Source organism: Acomys minous (genome assembly GCF_964271855.1).
Source record: "Acomys minous genome assembly, chromosome: 4".
In the NCBI taxonomy this organism is placed as follows: Eukaryota; Metazoa; Chordata; class Mammalia; order Rodentia; family Muridae; genus Acomys; species Acomys minous.
Window position 1 is genome coordinate 48,237,253 of NC_140486.1, and position 21,220 is coordinate 48,258,472.

At 38.2% G+C, this 21,220-nt stretch overlaps 1 long non-coding RNA gene across 1 annotated transcript; it reads right to left on the reverse strand.

Moving 5' to 3' along the window:
• Positions 1 to 2,816: 2,816 nt before the first annotated feature.
• Positions 2,817 to 20,892, reverse strand: LOC311596593. The gene is made up of 3 exons (XR_014778888.1): positions 20,847 to 20,892; positions 7,699 to 7,819; positions 2,817 to 3,236 (listed from the first exon to the last, which is right to left on the reverse strand). It is a non-coding gene; the product is annotated as an uncharacterized lncRNA (long non-coding RNA).
• Positions 20,893 to 21,220: the final 328 nt, after the last annotated feature.

The window sequence follows — 21,220 nt, forward strand, 5'->3', positions numbered from 1 at the left end:
CACAAGAAGACCTACAGAATAAACTAACCTGGGCCTACGGGAGCTCATAGAGACTGATTCACCAACCAAAGAGCATGCATTGTCTGTACCTAGGCTCCCTACACACATGTAGCAGATATGAAGATTGATTATTCTGTGGGTTTCCTAACAATAGGATTATGGGTTGTCTCTGACTATTGCCTGACTTTGGATTCCTTTCCCCTAGCTGAGGTGCCTTGTCTGGACTAAGTGAGAGAAGATGTGCTTCTCCTGTGGCTTGATGTGCCAGGGTGGATTGGAGGGGAGAAGGGAATGGGGGAAGGGAGTGTGAGGATGGGATTGGGAGGAGAAAAGGGAAGGGCTTAAATTAGGCTGTAAAGTGACTAAATAAATTAATGAAAACAAACAAACAAACAAACAAAACAAACAAACAAACAAAAAAACAGAAAATGAGGTACAGATCTAACCAGAATTTTCAAAAAAAAGAAATCCAAGTGGTTGAGGAACACTTTAAGAAATGTTTAACATCCTTAGCCACCATGGAAATGCAAATGAAAACTAGTTTGAGATTTCATCTTTCACCCATCAGAACACCTAAGATCAATAAAACAAGTGACGGTTCATGCTGGTAAGGATGTGAAGTATGGAAAACACTCATCCACTGCTTGTGGGAACAAATTTGTACAGTCACTATGGATATCAGTGTGGTGATTCCTCAAGAAGATGGGAATTGATCCATGTCAAGAACCCTCTATACAACTCTTGGGTATTGCTTTACTTAAGGTTTCTACTGCTGTAAAGAGACGCTATGGCAATGCCAACTTTTATAAATGAAAATATTTACAGGGTCAGAGGCTTAGTCCGTCATAGTCATGGTGGTAAACATGGTGGCACTAAGGCAGACATAGTTCTGGAAAAGGAGCCCATAGTTTCATATCTGGATTGGCAGACAGAAGGAAGATGGAAGACACTGGGCCTGGTTTGAGCATTTGGAACCTCAAAGCTCACCTTTCATGACACACTTCCTCCTACAAGTCCATGCCCCCTAATAGTGTCATTCCCTTGTGACCAAGTATTCAAATCTATAAAAACATAGGGGCCACTCATATTCAAACCACTACAGGCATACACCTAACGATGCTTCATCCCACCACAGATGCTGACGTCTTAATAACAGCTGATTTTTTTCGTCCCATCTGGCAAGGATCTGAAGTAGAAGACATCAATACTGTTTTTAAAAGCCACCTTATAATTGGAGTTTCTCAGCTGCCAGAGGCCACTCTGGATAATATCGAACAGATCCTAGATCAGGGAATGAGGATTGATAAAGGAACTGAAATAAGAAACTGAGGCAAGACATAGTCAGAAACACAGGATAGGCTCGAGAGGGCCTGCAGTCCTTACTGCATGACCCCTTAACTTTATTCACCAGTTCAATTTATACAAAGCAGAAGGTCGCTCTCAGGAGATAATGATGACATTCTCCCAGGACAGTGTAACCTCAATCGACTCTCAGCCTTCATGCCACAGTGTACTTTCTCTGAAATCCTGAAGACCCTGAGTGTATACTTGGCAGAACATCTCATTTAATCATGGTCTCAGCAATCCATGTGATTCTTATGCTGGAGCAGAGAGCACGAGAGCAATGCTTATGGACAGAGATTGTTTACAAATGGCTCCAGACATACCCCCTTTTTATTATTATTTTTTTAAAAAGCCATAGCCTACTAGCTAAGGTGCAGACTGACTATGTCTGTCTTAGGTTGTCCTATTCAGGGTATAGGTCTTACCTGTCGTTGTTACAGGGATTTCAGCATTTATGTTCCATTTTAGGTTGACCTATCCCTAATAAGATTTTACCTATTTTTGACTGCCAGCCTCTGTAGAGGGATTATAGCAGTGTTTGCAATTTGACATTATGCACTTTAGCTCGAACTTTTTAGAAGGAGTTGACCATTGCTTTGACCAAAATCGGTAATATACAAATGCCAAGTAAAACATATATGCTTAAGTTTATAACTCCTCCTAAAAGAGAGGTAGAAGATGACCAAGAAGATAGAGTGGCCTTTAATCTATTTAGAATATTTGTTGTTTTAGCTGTGACAAATTTGAGCTGTTTAGAATTTTTTTAAGTTTAAGATTTTTTGATGCCACTGTATTAGGTCAATAGAAGCATTTGTGTTATTTCATACTCCTTGTAAGTGAATTTTAACTAAGTTCCAATTATACACACTCTAACTATATACCTTAGGAGTAACACAAATCCAATCATAATTTGCAAGACAATTTAAATGAGCTCTAACTTTTACTCCTAGAACTTTATCTTTTAGAAATTGTACCATCTCATATAATGTTTCTAACTTATGCTTTATCTTAACATCAATGTCTTCTTGAGTTCCAAGTGCCAAAGTGACATTTTTAGATAATTGATTTGCAAAAGAGGCAATTTGTGCTTTTTGAGACAAAGTAATTGTAGCAGTGGTGGCGGTAGCTATAAGAGTAATGAAAGCAGGAATCCCAGCTATAATCAATTCTATCATTCTCTGTTGTCTACTTAAAGCATTTTTTAGTTCTTTCAAAACTTGTAAACCCTTTTCATTATATCAAGCTCCTGAAACATTAACTGGGACTATAATAAAGAAAGGCTATTGAAATACCAATTTCTGATAGAGGGCATCCAGGACTGTTGTTTCTATGAGTCCTATGTGGCCCATGGCCACAACACGTTTTCATACATATGTCTGAGGATTCCCTGAATCCAACCACCACAGTTCAGCAAATAGTCCTTTTTTCCAATTGTCCTAATTTGTTTGAGGTGATTCTTTAGTAGCCCCCATTTGATTACCTGACCAGTCCAATAGAAATCTGTTGCTTTTAGTCACATTATATTGTAATGATTTGTCCCTAGACATCTCCGCAATAAAGTTTTGTTGCTCTATTGTGTCTCTGGTCCACATGGTAAATTTTTTTGTGGTGAAATCTTTACCTCGACAAGATTACCTTTGGGAAGTAACAGTTCAACATTGGTACACAGTCCTCCACGTACAATAAGGCTATGATCATAGACTACAACACAACTAGGCAGAGAAGTATTTCCAAACTGCAGGATATAAAAGTGGAGGATCTGAAATGTAGGTCCAATACAGCTCTCCATCAGCCTGCATCATCTATCATGCCGTCTCCATCATCCATAGCATCAGCTGTCTTATATTCAGTTCCAGCAAAATGCATCAACCTTTTCGGCAACCATCTGAATTCTGTGGAAATAAACAAACATGTCCTTGTCCACTTAGTATCACTGGATTGGGGCCATGCCATCCCCCCATAAGAGGATCTTTCCATTTAACCTGAGCATGGGTATTCTGAGTTTTATGATGCCATAACCTTTCTCCAGCAGAATGACCAAGAGCACCCACATTTAAGAAATTTAAAATAAAAGAGCATGATTTAAAGTATCATGTGAAGAGAAGGGGTATAATTTTTTTAATTTTATGTAATTGATTTTCAAAGTGCCACGAGCACATTCCATAATCCTCTGACCATGGGGATTATGAGGAATTTTAGTTTTTTGATTGATTGAGAATTTAACCCAAAAGCCTTGAAACTTTTGGCTTGTATACCCTGTACCATTATTTTTTTTTATAGTAGCTGGGATACCAAGTGTAGCAAAAACACTTTAGACAACGAGAAACAATAGGTTTAGTTGTTTTTTTGTTTGTCTAGTAGCCATAATAAACCTTGAATAAGTACTTATAGTAACATGTTCATATTTTAAAATTTAAACTCTGGGCTATGAATAACATCTGTTTATCATAATTAATTAGGATCAACCCCCTAGGATTTATTTTATATTCATGAACAGTATGAAATTGTGGACAAGTAGAACATTGTTTAACAAATTTGTCTAGCAGCTTCTTGAATAATATAAAACTGTTTTTTAAACTTTGACTGTTTTGATGATATAAAGCATGAGATTTTTGAGCAAGCTTAACCTGAGTAAACTATACTTGTCTAGTAGCTTGATCTGTCATATCATTTATTTTGTTAAAGGACCAGGCAATCTAGAATGAGCTTGAATATAACTGATATAGGAAGGAGGAGTCTTTGTATATAAATGCCTTTGTATTTGAGAGAACAATATTTGTACTTGAATATTAGTCATCTCAATATATGGAACCGTTTTTAAAAATTGTAAAGCTTGAGTTATATATTGACTATCAGTGTATAGGTTAAAAGAAGCATTAGCCATTATATTGAAGACAGCTGTAATTGCCCTTAATTTAACCACTTGATTTGATGTTGAATTTGTTTGTAAAGTATACTTTTGGTCTTGTATTACATAAACAACCATCCCAGTAGATAATCTATCAGTAAAGACTGTCTAAGCTCCTGGTATAGGATCATATTTTATGATTTTTGGAAATACTACAGAATGGATATTTACAAACTGTAACAATTTATTATTAGGATAATGATTATCTATTTTGTCCATATATTGAGTAAATGCAATAGCTCATGTATCATTATTTTGGAATAACCAGTTAACTTGTCATTTAGTAAATTGAATTTTAATCAAATGTGGTTCAATACCAAAATATTTATGAGAATTTTTTAAATTAATTGGACTAAACAGGCTGCAGATTTATCATAAGGTGTCAACACCTTTGTTGGAGAAGTTGAGAGGTGAATGTACAGTAAAGGACCTTTTTTTTTTGCCAAAAAGCAGTAGTAGGAGTATATTGAGTAGCTAAAATATATGTTTTTGATTTTTTGAGTAGGCAATACATTGTATAATTTGTTGTATTATGGCTGACTTAACCTTAGCTAAAGCTTTTTTTTTTTTTTGGTCTTTTTTGGATAATTGTCTATATGATGATGGATCAGAGTCTCCTTTACAAATATTAAATAAAGGCTTTAACTCTCTAGTAGCTAATTTTAAATTAGGTGTAAAGCCAATTAATAACCCCCCAAGAGTTTTTGAAAGTCATTTAAAATAGTCAAATTGTCTTTTTAAATTTGAATTTTTTTGAGGTAAGATAGCTTTAGGGTATAATCTATGTTCTAAATAAGAGAAGGTATGATTTGCTGAGTCTTTTTGGAGCTATTATTAACCCTTGATTTTTAAAAGCATCTTGTAGATGAGCATAAGCAGCTAACAAAATGTCTTTATCTTTAGATGTTAAAAGAATATCATCTATACAAGGTACAACATATAATTGAGGATATGTCACTCGAGTTTGAGTGACTGTCTGAGCTACAAATTTTTGACATAAAGTTGGGCTATTTGCCATGCCTTGCGGCAGCAGCAACCAATGGTATATTTTCATAGGCTTTAAAAAAATTTGTTAAAGGCATACTGAAAGCAAATCTTTTACAGTCTTTAGGAGCCAGAGTAATAGTAGAAAAACAGTCTTTTAAATCCAAAATAATCTTATAAGTATCTTTAGGTATGGTAGAAGGAATGGATAGCCCTGGTTGTAAAGCTCTCAACAGTTTCATAGTCTCATTTACTTTTTAAAGGTCTTGTAATAGCCTCCATTTTTTGACTTTTTTTAAACAATGAAAATCAGAGAATTTCATGGAAAATTAGGAGTTATGTTTTGTTGCTGTAAGGGACCATTGATGCATTCATACATGTTCTTTACTTTTTAAGTTATAGGATCTCTGTAGAGCACAGGCTGTTTGTTCAGTGATCCCTTTAAAAATATCTCAATCTCATTTTAGGGGTTGTTGCATTGGCAACAAGGGTTCTTGCATTTCCTGACCATTTTTATCCAATCCTAAATTGGGCAAAAATCTTTGGTTAAACATCTGGTTAGTAACTGTATTGTTGGGACTATGAAGATATACTCCCATGTGACTCCATCATATCTCTTTTCCAAAGATTAACTGGCAACCCTGGAACAGTGTATGGCTTAAAAGTCTTTTTTATGTTTTTGTCTTTCAAAAATAATTTGTCACTACTTTGTTTAGAGTTTTGACTTTATTTAATTTTTTTGTAGGTGGGTAATAGAGGATTGCTTAGGCCAAATGGAGGGCCATTGATCCTCATCTAGCACAGAAACATCAGCCCTGTATCTAATAACCCTTGGGATTTTTTTCTTACTATAGGCGTACATTTAGGCCTGTGAGGCCCTTTGTGGAGGAATGTCTTGAGTGGATGTAACAACTGTCAATAAAGCACTGTTTAGCCAATTAGCTGGGCAGAAGGACAGGAAGTGGAAGGTGGGACTTCCTGGAGAGAGGGAGTAGCCACGGAAAGAGACAGTTGGCAGTTGACAAGGAAGGAGTAGAGAAGTGGCCTGAGGATCAGATTGGCAAGTGCTTGGGATATATATATATATATATATATATATATATATATATATATATATATATATATATATATATATATATATATATATATATATATATACAGTGAGGTTTAGAGTAGTTTAGAGTAGTAGGAAGCTGATAACCGACACAGAAAGACTGAAATGTACTTTAAAGCTGTCAGCACTATGGCTGGGCAGAATCTAAATGTATTCTAATCTACTTGTAAACTAAAATAAACTACTCTGCCAACCATCTCTTTCCCCAACTGTCAATCCTCCTTAACTGTCAATTTTAGTGTCTGTTCCAATCTAGCTACGATAGTAGGTGCTGGGCTATTAGTATTAAACATTCTCTCTTAAAGCTGTTTTGACTGTAGCTTTTGTAATTTTAAGGACAGAGATCCCACTGTATTAGTAAGTTTATTTTTATTTTTATTTATTTAATTTAATGATATATTTTATTTTTTCTCCTCTAACATAACTCCATTTTGGGGGGCTCTTTTTTTGTTAAACATTTTTTTATTTTTACATATTTATTTTACATATACATTTATATTATTACACATATGTACAATAAACTACCTATAGTGAGAAGAACCATCACACAATCAGGAATTATATAAATGTTGCATTCTTAGTATTTTGGTTATTTGTATTTGACAGTCTTGAAAAAAATCTTTCCTGTCTTGGTGCATCTAAAATTCTGAATGTAAATCAGTATCTATCATATCTCATCATTATCAACTTAAAACATCTATCTAGACCTAAAAACATCTTAATCCCTGAACAACTAAGCTTAATTGTAAAATGAAACGATCTGGTCTTCAACCCCATCAGACCCCATATTTGCAAACTCTGTCACATTTATAATTAGGAATGGAGGGAATTAATCCTTAGTGTTATATTTAACCTCTTCTTCCTCTAAGTCTTTTGTGTCCTCTGGATGGAGAAAATCATCTATTTTTCCTTTTAATAGCTCAACTGTTGGTTCTGTGTAGTTTTCTTCTAGTGGCACAGACAGTTTAATTTCCCTTTCTCTCCAGTTGTCCATTAAGGAGACTATATTTTTTCATTGAAACTGAATCTTTTATCTTTTATGCCTAGGATCTAAACTATTTCTAACCAAAGCCCACAAACTAAAAGTATTTATAGAAACCTTCTTAGGTCCAAAATAATCTTAATGATCTTGTAACTTAACTACTGCTTTTTTTCTACCTTTCCAAGTTTACTGTTCCCTCTTCAGGGCACCATGGACAAACGTTTTCTATAAACTCTAAAAATTTAAACAACTGTTGTTGACTTACCTTTGTTCCTTGGGTCTGCAGCATAATTTTAAGCATATGTACAAATAGCAAGTGACAATTGGCACATTTTTACTCTCAAGAGATTATCACCACACTCTTACCTTTTTATTTTACATGAGCTCACTTTTTTCTTGCAGTGTCCTTCACTAAATCCCCAGTGTCTAAGAGCTCCACTTTGGGCGCCACTTGCCAGAGCCCGCTCTGGACAATATTGAACAGATCCTAGATCAGGGAGTGAGGATTGAGAAATAAAAGAACCAAAATATGGAAAGAGAGCCTTTAAAAATGTCTCCCGACAGTCAACCAAAATCCAAATGTCATTAGTGAGCTTCGAGGATTAGTACAGCATGTTTTTTCCTTTCACATTTCTCTTGTCAATAGTATAAAAATTGTTGCTTTGCAACTTCCTGGAAAGTGTGTCATCCTAGGATAAGAATAGTTTGGTGTTTGGGACATTCTCATGGCTACAGCATCAAAGAGACATGATGCTCAGCATTTAAATGACATTTCTTAATCTGAAACTGGAATGTCCTTCCACATGGAAAGGAAGACCTGGCACTCCATTTTGCCATTTACTACAAAATCACATTGAAAGGGATAAAGAAAGGGGAGACATCCTGGAGTCCAAGCTTGTTTTTTCTCTAAGACCAATAATAACTTATTGGTCCCAATTTACTCCCAGTGAAAATAATCATCTATCACCCAAGAAAGCAACCCAAAACCTACCCAACCCCCTTAAGGGAAATCGGTTATCATTCTCTTAATTTCTTCTGGCTGATTTGGGACAAATAATAAATATATTTGTAGGGGTCCAAATAAAATTGGGGAAAATGCTTAAACAAGCTAGGAATAGCATTTGTGGTCTAGTTTCTATATGTTGTAAAATTCTAGGCTTAATTAGAGTCCTGTGTAGGACAGTCTGAAATGCTGGACCAATTCATATTGGGAGCGTTCTTCAACACTGTCTTGGGAGCTGTCCTGTTCTGATGAGGAACAGCAATGGAAGCACTTGGTGCTGGAACATGAAGGATGCAGGATGTTAGTGTCCAGCATGGTGAGAGAAATGAATCTTGTCAGGTTTGATCCAGCATCAGTGTCCAGTTCTTTTGTTCTGAAAACATACAATTTCTCACAAGCATTATACAGTGTGATGCACAGAACAATTAAGTCTGGTTCTCTGCTCTTTGTACAGAAAAAAAATCTGTAAATCTTCATTCATGCCATACAAAGAATGGCATCAAATAATAACTCACAGGGATTCTGTAGGCAAAAAAGCATTGTATATGCATAGACATTCATGTCTCAGCCAGTCTCAGAGCTATTTCCATGTAGTGGGATTAGAAATATAAATTACCGCTTGTTCTGCAGTTTGAATTATTCACATGATTGTGTCCACATCCCTCCCTCATGGACCCTCCCTCCCTCCCTTGCCTAGTCCTCAGAAAGGGGAGCCCTCTTCCCCTAACATCTGACCTCAGCCTGTGAAGTCTCATCTGTACTGCCTGTAACATCTTCCTCTGCAGCCTGGTAAGGCCGCCCTGTCAGGGGGAAGTAATCAAAGTTGGGGGGTCAGAGTCCATGTTAGAAGTAGTACCTACTCTCCATATTGTGGAACCCACAAGCAGACTGTGCTCCTACATCTAAGCAGAGGTTCTAGGTCCACATCATACATGGTCCTTGGTTGGTACATCAGTCTCTGTATTGTAGTGTAGTTGTCCTGTATTATGTGGCTAATATCTGCTTATGAGTGAGTATATACCATGTGTGTCTTTCTGTGTCTGGGTTACTTCATTCAGGATGATCTTTTCTAGTTCCATCCATTTGCCTGAAATTTTCAAGATTTCCTTGTTTTTAATAGCTGAATAGTATTCCATTGTGTAAATGTACCACAGTTTCTTTATCCATTCTTCAGTTGAGGGACATCTAGGTTGTTTCTAGATCCTGGATATTATGAATAAAGCTGCTATGAATATAGTTGAGCAAAGTTCCTTGTTGTATGGTAGAGCATCTTTTGGATATATGCCCAGGAGTGGTATGGCTAGATCTTAAGGTAGAATTATTCCCAATTTCCCAAGAAAGCACTAGATTGTGTTCCAAAGAGGTTGTACAAGTTTGCACCCCCACCAGCAATGGAGGAGTGTTCCCCTTTCTCCACATCCTCACCGTCATGTCCTTCTTTCACTTGAGTTTTTTATCTTAGCCATTCAGATAGGTGTAAGGTGGAATCTCAGTGTTGTTTTGAGTTGCATTTACTTGATAACTTGGGATGTTGAGCACTTCTTTAAGTGCTTCTCAGCCATTCAATATTCCTCCCCCAAAGCAAAAAGTAATTAAAAACATGACAATCCCACTTCCAATAGGTGGTGTGGGTATTTTGTTGAGTTAATAATGTTTGTTATTGTCCAGGGGTTGCTTGTAAGTTTGAAAAATTAGATTTAGAGATTTCTCTCTTTCTCCCCTCTGTGCTTCTTTCTCTCTTATTCTTCTATCCTATCTAGTGTTAGGGAAGAGGAGGAAAAAGGGGAATGATAAAAGGATGGATAAAAGGTAGATTGTGAATCTACTAGCTTCGAATATTTTATGTTGGTATTGTATATTGTTAGAAATGTAAGATTATTTTATTCAGCTTTTTCTTAATGTATTGTTTGTATGCAACTCACTTGAAAATGTGATATAAAGTTACAGGCTTATGAAAGCTAACTATTCAAGATGGTTGAAAATGAACCTTAGTAGCTAGTCACCTATACATCTTCTTTGTAGTCTTGTTGGATACTAGTTTAGTTAATTGCAGAGATAACCTTTATTTAGTCTCTTGTATATGTTTTCAAGGTTAAGCAGATAGTACATAGCTAGAAACAATTTGTTTATGTAGATATACTGAGATAGAGAAGTTGATTCCTCAATAAATAGATAGATGATAGATAGATAGATAGATAGATAGATAGATAGATATGATTATGGACTATAGCAAATAAATAGATAGTCTCCAAACTTTTCAGAGATCTACAGAATATGACATTTAATAATAAAAGGCTTTTCTGACAGAGACATATCTGCTCCTGACCATACCTCCAATTTGCTTTAATGAAGATGATAGGCATCAAAGAAACAAATGTGGCAAAGTAGCCATTGGATCAAAAACTGTCCTTATCTCTACTGCGGATAGAAAGCCGACTGTCCAAACTGTGAACAAGCATGACACTGGGAGCTTGACCGTCCAACTTTGCAGTCCTTCAAAACTCCTGCTTCACAGAAAAGTCTGTCAGATATTCTGGGCTGGTAGGCTGAAGATTGGATGACCCAATGATACATAAAAACCTTTGGTGATTGTCCAGGCAGCCAGCTATCTTTGTCATGTCTGTGCTTTTGGAAGTTGTATGCCTGAACTTCTTACATATTAGATAATATTTCCTCCTTAAGTCTCTGATGAGGTTGAATACTAGATAGCCATAGTATTTCTACAATTAAGCTTTAGTCGTTTAAGATCTAAAACATGTTTTTAGGTTGATAAATGTAAGTTATGATAAGAAAATGTCTTAGGACAATTTTGAACACTAGGATAGGACTGATTAGGATAGAATATACAGTGGAATACTTTCTCCAAGATTGTAAAATGTAAATGGACTTGGCTTTGTAAATGTGATTTTTATCTGACAGTTCTCATAATTACTCTTATTGTATATAGTTTATTTTTAAATAGAAAGGGGGATTTGTAGCATATACAAACATGTTTTTTGTTTTGATTCAAAGTGAGGGATGTGAAACAGACTTGTTGGAGGGTATGTGGTGTTTGTCTGCTGGAAACAGACTTGTGAGAGAACACATGATGTTTTTACATGATATGAGGAACTGTTTCTTGCAGGGGCATAGTCTTTGCCAGCTGATAAACATCCTACTATGTACTCTGCATAGATATCTCAAACAAGAGGCTTGGCTCTTTGGTCCTGGCATCATTTCCTATCATTTGTCTGTTCATTGCTCCACTTTAAGATGTTCTTGGAGGGAAATGTTGCAGAGAATGGCTCGAGGTTCCAGGTTCCAGCTACTGCTATGGGTCCTGGCTGCTGCAGTTGCAGAAACCTTTGCTGACTTGCTGGTTTACTGTTTAACAGGTCTGCTGAAATTATGACTGCAAAGAATGGAATTTCTCCAAGGAACTAAGTCTAAAAAGGTATACTTCTCCTGTTTTCATTAACCTCTTTTCTTTTCTATCCATTGTAGGTGGGTTGGAAGGGGAGTATAAGCATTAAAGAACACCAAATAAAGTAGGTTTGAAAAAGGTCAAAGCCTACAGCACAGGTTGTTTTTATAGTGTATTTCACTGATTGATTTTTGTATGTTGAACCATTCCTGAATTTCTTAGATGAAGGCTACTTGATCATGGTGGATGAATTTTTTAAATGTGCCCTTGAATATGATTTATGAGTATTTTATTGAGTTTGTTTTTAAATTTTTACTGTGAATTTCACATCATGTACTCAATCTTACTCACCTCCCCCTCACCTCATACCTGCCCTCTACCCTTTCAACAGAAAGAAATCTCATTGTGGGAGCTGTTGCGTGTCACAATGTGTCCCAAAGTACATTCTTTTGTCCACACTGCTTTGCTTGCAAATGTTCATTTTGATGATTTATTGGTCTGCTATGAGATCTAAGGATTCTGCTACTCTATCAATACTGAAAATTCACTGAGACTCCTCTTAGATATCCTTTTGTTGTCCTGTGTCACGGAGATCATGTAGTTCTGGATCTATAGGACCAGCCCCTTCATGAACTCCAGCAGTTTATTGATGGGATAGATGTTGTGGGCCAACCCAAATCCCTGTATCTGTCCCTGGGAGGTATCTGAGCTGGTCAGGTCATAGCCCTCAGGGATGATTTACTTGCAACCCCCTTAGACCAGGGTCAGCTCTACCCTGCAGCCAATGCGAGGTGCAGGGCCCACCCTCCTGAGTGTTGCAGCTCATGATGAACATGGCCACTTCTCCCAGTTCTCTTGCCTGCTATAGCTGGCGAGGGATAAAGGAGGAGAGGAGAACATCTTTCTCTCATCTACACCACCATAAGCAGGAGGCAGGGCTAACTCTCCTGTGCTCACAGTCTCAGGGAAGGTGCACCTGAAACCCCCATGTCCAGGACCAGGTCTCCTGTGTTGCCCAGGCAAGATGAAGTGCCTGCTCTCCCAAGTGCTGCAGCAAGTAAGGGGCAGGGACAGCTCTCCTGCTATCATGAACCCATGGCCAGCTCTCCTGTCTGCTATATGTGGCAAGGGGTGAGGGAATCTCTCTCTCTTCCAACTGTCACACAGCAGACAAGTTGTAGGGCAAGTTCTCTCAGTTCACACCCTCAGGGCTGGATCACCCGTGCCACTGCCATCAGGCTCAGCTCTACTGTGCTGCCCAAGTGATGTGCAGGGTCTGTTTTCCTGAGTGCTGCAGCAGCTGAGTGAAAGAAGACAGTTCTCCTGTTCTCATGATCCCATTGGGGCCAACTCTCCCACCCACTGCTGAGGTAGGGGAGGAGACCTCTCCATTACTGATGCCACTGCACAGCAAACAAAAGGCAGGGCCAGTTCTCCCACCCTGATGACCTCAAGGCCAATTCTCCTGCCTTCCATAGGTGGTAAGGGAAAAGAGGATTCATCTCTCCCATGCTTACACCCTCAGGGCTATCATTACCACACTCCTGACATCAGGGTCAGCTCCACTGTGCTGGCCAGTTGAGGTACTGGATCTGATCTCCTGACTTCTGAAACTGGCGAGGAACATGGATAATTCTACTGCTCTCATGACCCCATAGTCATGTGTCTCATCTGATGCACATGATAAGAGACGAGGTGGGTGGATGGTATTGCTCCCTATTCCACACCACCACCCAGGAGATGAGTGACAGGGCCAGATTTCCCATGCTTGTATCCTCAGGGTGGCTCACCTGCAACTCCTGAAATGTGCTGGGCCTAATCTTCCAAATACTACAGCTGGCTAGGGGTGGGGTCAGCTCTCCTACTTTCTTGCCCCGAGGACAAGTTCTCCCAGGATGTCCAGGTGAAGGGTGGTGTCAGTTCTGCATAGTTCTCAGACATCAACATGTCCCTGGTGGCATCCAAGGCCAGGGATGTCTGTCTGGCCTTTAGTGGTAAAGACCCTTACTGCTGCAGGGCTACATATCCATATGTGTCCCCCAACGACAACACAGGCCAGGACCCCACCATCGTCCCATGTGGCAACACTGGCTACTCACCTGAGGCTGTTACATCCTACCCTGGAGTCTCCAATTCTGCCTGTCATTGTGCTTATTATATCCTTCTGTTCCTCTTTCTCTTCCATGTCTCTCCACTTGCACTTCTTAGTGGTGCCTGTGATCTCTGAGTATCCAGAAGTCATCTCAGGAGTGCTATGTCCCATTTTTGCATTTTGGCACTGAGCAGAGGGTCATTTTGGACATGGTCTGCCACTCCAGGCCTGCACAGCCCCAGACTTCTCAGGCTAGGCCCCTGTCTGGTACTGATATGGAGGGGTCCTCTCCTGCTTGCTCCTTGTCTGTGGGTCATCTGTTTTGGGCTCATACATGCCAGGGGCCCTGGGTGGGATTATTCTAGTCCCTGCTTGCTTCCCACCCTGAAAGGCCATCCAGGCCTGTGCAGTGCCAGACTTGTGGTTGTCTTAGCTGAGATCCCTGTCCCGGTACCCTGGCTCTGGACTGGTGGTTGTCTCGGGCTCTCTTTTTTTTGCAGGAAATTTTATGCTACTCTTCATTTAGATGTTCCCAGATCAGAACACTGAGAATAGACAGCATCTATCCTCTAGGCAACCTGCTAAGGCACATGCGATGTGGCAGTCACACATACAATGCCTCTAGAGATAGGGCTATTGAGTACTTTTGCATGTATGTTCATGAAGGGAATTGGTCCGTAATTCTTTCTTTGTTGAATTTTTTGTGTGGTCTAAGTATCAGTGTCTTGGCATCATAAAGTAAATTTGGCAATATTCATTCTGTTTCTATTTTGTAGACTAACTTGATAAATATTAGCACTAACTATTTTGTGAAAGAATGGTAGAATTGTGCACTAAATCTATTTGGACCTTGGCTTTGTTTGTTTGTTTTGGAGACTTATAATGGCTGTGCTATTTCCTTAGAGGTGATAGGCCTACTTAAAGTTTTAATCTGATTTTAATTCACCTTTGGTAAGTGGTATCTATTGGGGGACATTGTCCACTTATTATTACTATTGTTGTTGTTATTTTAGATTTTTCCAATTTTGTGGAGTACAGTTTTTAAAAGTATAACCCAATGATTCTTTGGATTTCCTCAGTGTATGTTGCTATCCCCCTTCTTGCTTCTAATTTTGTTAATTTTGATACTCTCTCTTTGTCTGTTAGTTTGTATGAGGGTTTGTCTTTCTTATTGGTTTTATTAAAGAATCAAATCTTTGTTTCATTGATTCTTTGTATTATTCTCTTTGTTTCTATTTTATTGATTTCAACCCTCGGTTTGATTATTTACTGCTGCCTACTCCTCTTTAGTACACTTATTTCTTTTTGGTCTAGAATTTTTTAGTGTGCTGTTAAGATACTAGTATGAGATTTCTCCATTTTTTAAAAATGTAAGCACTTGTATGAACTTTTCTCTTAGCACCCCTTTCCTTGTGTCCTTTAAGTTTGGGTATATTGTGTATTCATTTTTGTTGAATTCTACAAAGTCCTCAATTTCTTTATTTTTGCCTTGACACAGTTATTATTTAGCAGAGAGTTTTCAGTTTCTATAAATCTGCAGGCTTTCTGTTTTTTTTCTGATTGTGCTCTTACACTGGCATCTAGCCATCTGGGTTTGAGGTGATGATAGTCTAGGTACTGATTTTAGAATTTGTCTGCATTGGATAGAGTCTTTTGTTCTATGGTTTCTGTTTCCTATCTGATCTCTTGCCTGGAGTGGCCCATGTTTGAGTAGAGGGTCTCCAACTAGCTGGAGATTGAACTTCTAGTAGCTTCCATGGCCTCTGCTTTAGCAGGGGGTTCTCTGCTGGATTGGGGGCTAGGGCATGGTGATGTGGAGGGTTGGAGATCCTGATATAGTGAGGCCCACTGAGAGAGTGGAGAATGTACATGAATAGGCTGTCTACATGGAGTTCTGGTGGTAATAATGGGCTTGGGTCAAGCAGGGGCCTCTGCACCAATTGATAGCTGGGGCATGGACACAAGGAGGGGAGAAGAGACTGTGGATAAGGTGGAGAGACATCAAATGAGTGGGGAAGGTTTTTGGACAGGTGGCCTACTTAGAGTTTTGGTGGACATCATGGCCTCAGGTCAAGCAGGTGTTGTCACCTGAGTTGGGTCCTGGGATGCAATGATGAACCATGTCTCAGTCTCTTATAGAATAATTACTATGCATTTATTTTCTAATTGCCATAACATGTATGTTATTTTCATGACCCATGGAGTAAAAATATGAAAAAGTATCATGAAATGTCCTTTCCCCAGTATTTTCGTACTTTCACTTTATAGATTTCTCTTTTAAAATCAATTCCCTTATTCCATCATAAAAGGAGAAATACGCCTTGGGTTTTCCCACCTTGATAATATTTATTGTGTTTCTTTCTAGTGTGACTTTTTAGAGATCCTTAAAAGAAGAAGAAAAGCTAAAATATTTTTCCATAATCTTAACAGGCATATAACTATTGGTTTTTACTCTCTGACTAAAAAATGAGAACTATTTGAAGGCTTACTTAATTTTTCCTGTTTGTATGAGTTCTCTTCAGTGTATGTACTCACATATATATTAAAGAGAAATAGACTATCACATTTCTTATAGTTAAATAATTTCTCCTTGGTATGAATTTTCATATGTCTTTGAAAGACATATATTCATATATATTACACTTTCTTTATATTAAAATAATTTCTGTCTAGTGTGAGTTCTCATATTTCATGAGGCATGAGAAGCAGCTGAATGTGATTTGCTCTCTCTATTGAGAAACAAAGGGAAGGCCTGAGAAGATGTCTCAGTGGTTAAGTGCACTATCTTGTCTTCTCGAGGACCTGGGTTCTACTTCCAGATCCAAATGACATCTCATAACCATCTGTAATTTCAGTTTTATGAGATCTGATTCTCTCATTTGGCCTCTATGGTCACCAGGCACTGCTTGTGGTACATAGAAATACACACAGGAAAAGCACCCATACAAAGTAAAAGAGAGAGAAAGAGAAAATATATAGGAAGAAAGAGGATTACTTATTTATTTCACATGTTTGTGGACATTGAGAACTCCCATAATATGTTACATGCAATCTAGAAAACCAACTAAAGTAGCAGTGAAGCCTGAGACTATGTGAAGCTGCACTGCAAGTCCTGGAGTCCAAAAGCTGGAGTTACGTTATTCAGAGGCAGGAGAGGTTTGATGTTCCAGATGAAGAAGACAGTAGGCATTGGTTTCCCTTGGATGCATATGAGTCTTCTCTGTCTGGGTTGATGGTTCAAATTTTCATTTTTTTCCGGAAACACAGAGACACCCAGGAATAATGCTGTATCAGTTGTTTATATGTTACTTAATCCAGCCAAGTTGGCTTTTAAAATAGTTTTTATCCCATGAATAATATATAATGCCTAGTAAAATATGGAGGAGATTGGAAGATTTGTCCCATTGTTCAAATAAATATTTCATTCGTATTTGTATCTATATAGTTATAAATGGAAGAGCAGAACCTACATGTCTTATAATTATTGAACTCTTCCATTTTTCTCACTTGTAATGGAAATTTTAATGATTAAGTGAAGATTTCCCACCTTAATAAGTCTTCATTTTAATATCAATTTATATATGTACATTAAAAATATAAGAAATGAAGACTTTCTCATATTATATTATACCCATAGGTTTGAAATTCAACATGAGTTCTCAGCTATGCTGCAAAATATATTTTAAAAATGAAGGGCTTTCCACAATTTTTATACTCAAAGTTTAATTGGCATAAAAAAGTTGGAGGGAATATTCACTGTTCTTATATTCATGAGGCTTTTCTTCACTGTAGTTGTTACATGTACAGTGGTGGATAAAGAATTCAGGCTTTCTGTATTTAGTATTATCATAGTATTCTCTAATGTGGACTTTATGTGACTCATAAGACTCAATGAACTTTTAAAGGGTCCTCTATATAACTCATATTGATCAAATTTATGTTATTCCATATGTGTCTTAACTGAGAAGTCAAAAAATGAATTCTCACATTCATTGATTTTTTTTGTTATTCTTTCCAGTATGAGTTCTCTAGTGAATATTTTGACTTGAAATCTGGATGAAGGCCTATTTCTTTTCATTAATGTCACTTTATTTCTTTGCAGTTAAAATAGAGTCTATATTATAGACATAAAAGTATTTTTGAAAATTTTTGTAATCTGATTATATTTACAGTTTCTCTACCATATGACTTCTCAAATATATCTTCTGTCTTTTGCTTGCTTGTTTGTTTGTTTTGAGACATGGTTTCTCTGTGTAGTAATGACTGTCCTGGACTTTGTAAGACCAGGCTGGCCTCAAACTCACAGAGATCCACATGCCTCTGCCTCCCCAAGTGCTAGGATTAATAGCATGCACCACTACGTGTGGCCATCTTCTCTGTCTTGTATTGAACTTCTGTGCCATAGCAAAATGGATGAAGATCAAATACTTAAAACTATTTTGTATTTTATGTGTGTGAGTTAGTCTAATGTTTACATAAGGTAGATTGTTATAAGAAATGACTATTTTCAACATTTTCTAGAGAAAGTATCACAGCTAAAGACAACTGGAGGTTTAAATTAAACAGTGAAACTTCATAAGCAAAATGAAACAAAGTTATAAACAGAGGATTGAAAATTGATGGGTTGAGTACAAAAATAAATAGATAAAACCATAAAAGTATTGCATATTACACATAAATGGACCAGCCTTTTCAATTTTAAGGCAGAACTAATAATGCTGGATAAAAAGCAAAAATCCAACTCTTTTTAAAAATAGAATATTTATGTTAGGTATAAATGCAGGTTGCACATAAAATTATGGAAAAAAGATACATCATGCACAACTGTATAAAGAACTATAAGATGGAGCAGTTGGCACTAGGGCAGAGAGCCTAGGATCTAAGAACTGCAAACTGAGCTCACTAACTACTGCCCTACTGCCTTTCTGTGCACTCGTCAGATGTCTATGGGCTTGCAGGTCTCTGATCTGCACTAACTCCTGTCTAACTTGTACTCTTGACACATCCTTAAAAGAACCATTTTTCCTAGAATCTACCATGCCACGTTCTAGCCATGCCAATTCCCCACTGTCTAGCATCTCTACGTCTCAGGCCTAGGAACTCACTTCTCCATCAGCCCTGGTCCAGCTGCAGCCCCAGAGCAGTGTGATAGGAGAGCGTGGAAACAATGGGCATGTTGAATTCCAACGACATAAGTGAGAAGATAAAAAATGGCAGAGGAGTCAAACTGGAAAGAGAGAAAAGGATTGGAGGAGAAGATGGTATTTCAGGAGTAAGATAAAGAAACTGCTGTATTTGGAGATGGGTCTTTGGAGGCCATTAAGATGCTGATGAGGAAAAAGAGGATAACAAAGAGGTTGTGCTGTAAAGAGGAGGGTATAGCAGATCCCAAGCATCAGAAGATAATTTATCAACTTGACACAGACTAGAGTCCCCCAGAACCTATATTGAGAAATAGCCCCTACTTAACTGGCCTGTGCACACATCTATGAAACATTTTCTTCATTACTGGACAATATAGGAGGTGTCATCATCTCTAGGATGGTGGGTCTGGGTTGTATTATAAAAGTACATGGGCAAGCAAAACAGAAGTAAGCAGTGTTCTTCTGTGGTCTCTGCTTTGGTTCTTGTAGAGCCAGATTCTTGCCCTGATTTTTTCAACGTTGGCTTATGACTCAGGACCTAGACTGAACTCTTTCCTTCTCAAGTTGCTATTGGTTGGTGTTCTAGCATGGCAGAGAAGTAAATTAGGGCAGTGGGGTGTTAGTATGAGATTCTGCTAATGGGCTAGCAGTGAGAGGCCCCCCCAGGGCACAGAATTAGAGTAGAAAAGATGAGTTACAGCTGTCTTCCACTAGATTTCTGCTCTGCATCTGCCCCAGAGCTGATACCTTTTCTCCCTTCCTGGCTTGCCAATTCCGTGTATCCACATTCAGCTCCTCCACCTGCACTGTCGTTGCTACAACTCTCAACCTGCTCCTGCCCAGTACTTTCCCCTCTTCCTTTTTTTGTTACCTTCCTCCCTTCCTCTGCAATTCCCTTTGTCCTGGTCTTCATATATCAGCCTTTCCTCCTGTTCTTCCCTATTAAAAATGACTTTTATTTGCCTGAGCTAATTGTCATCTCCAAGGCTCACTGCCTCTGTCTGCTAACCCAGGCCTAGTCCTGAAAGCTTCTAGCCTGCATACAATCTAATATAGGACTAGAATACTTTCAGCCTCTGAGATTTACTGCTGAATAAACTCACTATTTCTTGTTCATTCTAAACTCTGGCTGCCTGGTTCAACTCAGCTCTTCTGGCTCAAACTCCTCTCCAAGTTGACTGATTCAATCTGATTTCCCTCCCAGCCTCTGACTGAGTTACTCTGCCTGGCCTCAAACTAACTCTAGCAATCTGTTCTAATCTTCTGGCTTCTTCTCATTCTCTGGCTTGTTCTGTCTTTACCTGTGTCTAGCTTGCTCTCTCTTCAACCTGTCTCTGTAAAGCTGCCTCTGAATTCCATGAGCTGAACAGCCACAAACTCAACTCCACTGCACTGCCTCTCAACTCATCCACTCAACTGAACTCACTGAAAAGAACTCAAGAGATCTGCCTGCCTCTCTCTCCTAAGTCCTGGGGTTAAAGGCATGTACCGCAGCACCTGGACCTCAAGTTTCCTTTACCTGAAACTTGCTCAATATCAGGCTGGTCTTGAACTTAGAGATCTGCTTGACTCTGCCTCCTGGTATTAAAGGTGTGTCTGTATCCCAGCCAGAGTAGCTATGTTCCTGGATAAAAATTCCTCTGTACTGCCTAACTCATCTTTCGCTTTTCTCTTCAGCCTCCCTGTCTCAGGTAGTGCCAGGCCAAGGTGGACCACACTTCATCAAGCCTGACAGCTTAGCCCACTGTGCTCCCACTTTTGTAAAGTTTAGTGAAAATATGGTCACCATATCACAAAAAGGAGACCCATAGGATGCCTGTATCAGGAACTGAAATGTGACAAATACCAAGTCATCACACTAAAACATCCTACCTGTGTGAGTCAAATAAAAGCTTCAAGTTGAATAAGGTTTTTAAAAATGCTAGACTCTAGAAGGAAAATAGACAGATAAATACACAATCATATTTGATAAAATTAACACATTTCTGCTAGTGAATTATAAAATAAGTAGGAAATTATGTGTAAGTAATATTAAAATATTATTAAACAATATTAAGTAATATTTATAAATATTCACTCTTACTAACTACAGAATATACATTTTTTCAAATGGACATGGCATTTTTCTTGGTCTTTCAAGGCAGAGTTTTTCTCTGTAGCTATAGATGTCTTTGAACTTAGTCTGTAAACCAGACTGGCCTGGAACTCACAGAGAAGCACCTGCCTTTGCCTTTCAAGTGCTAAAA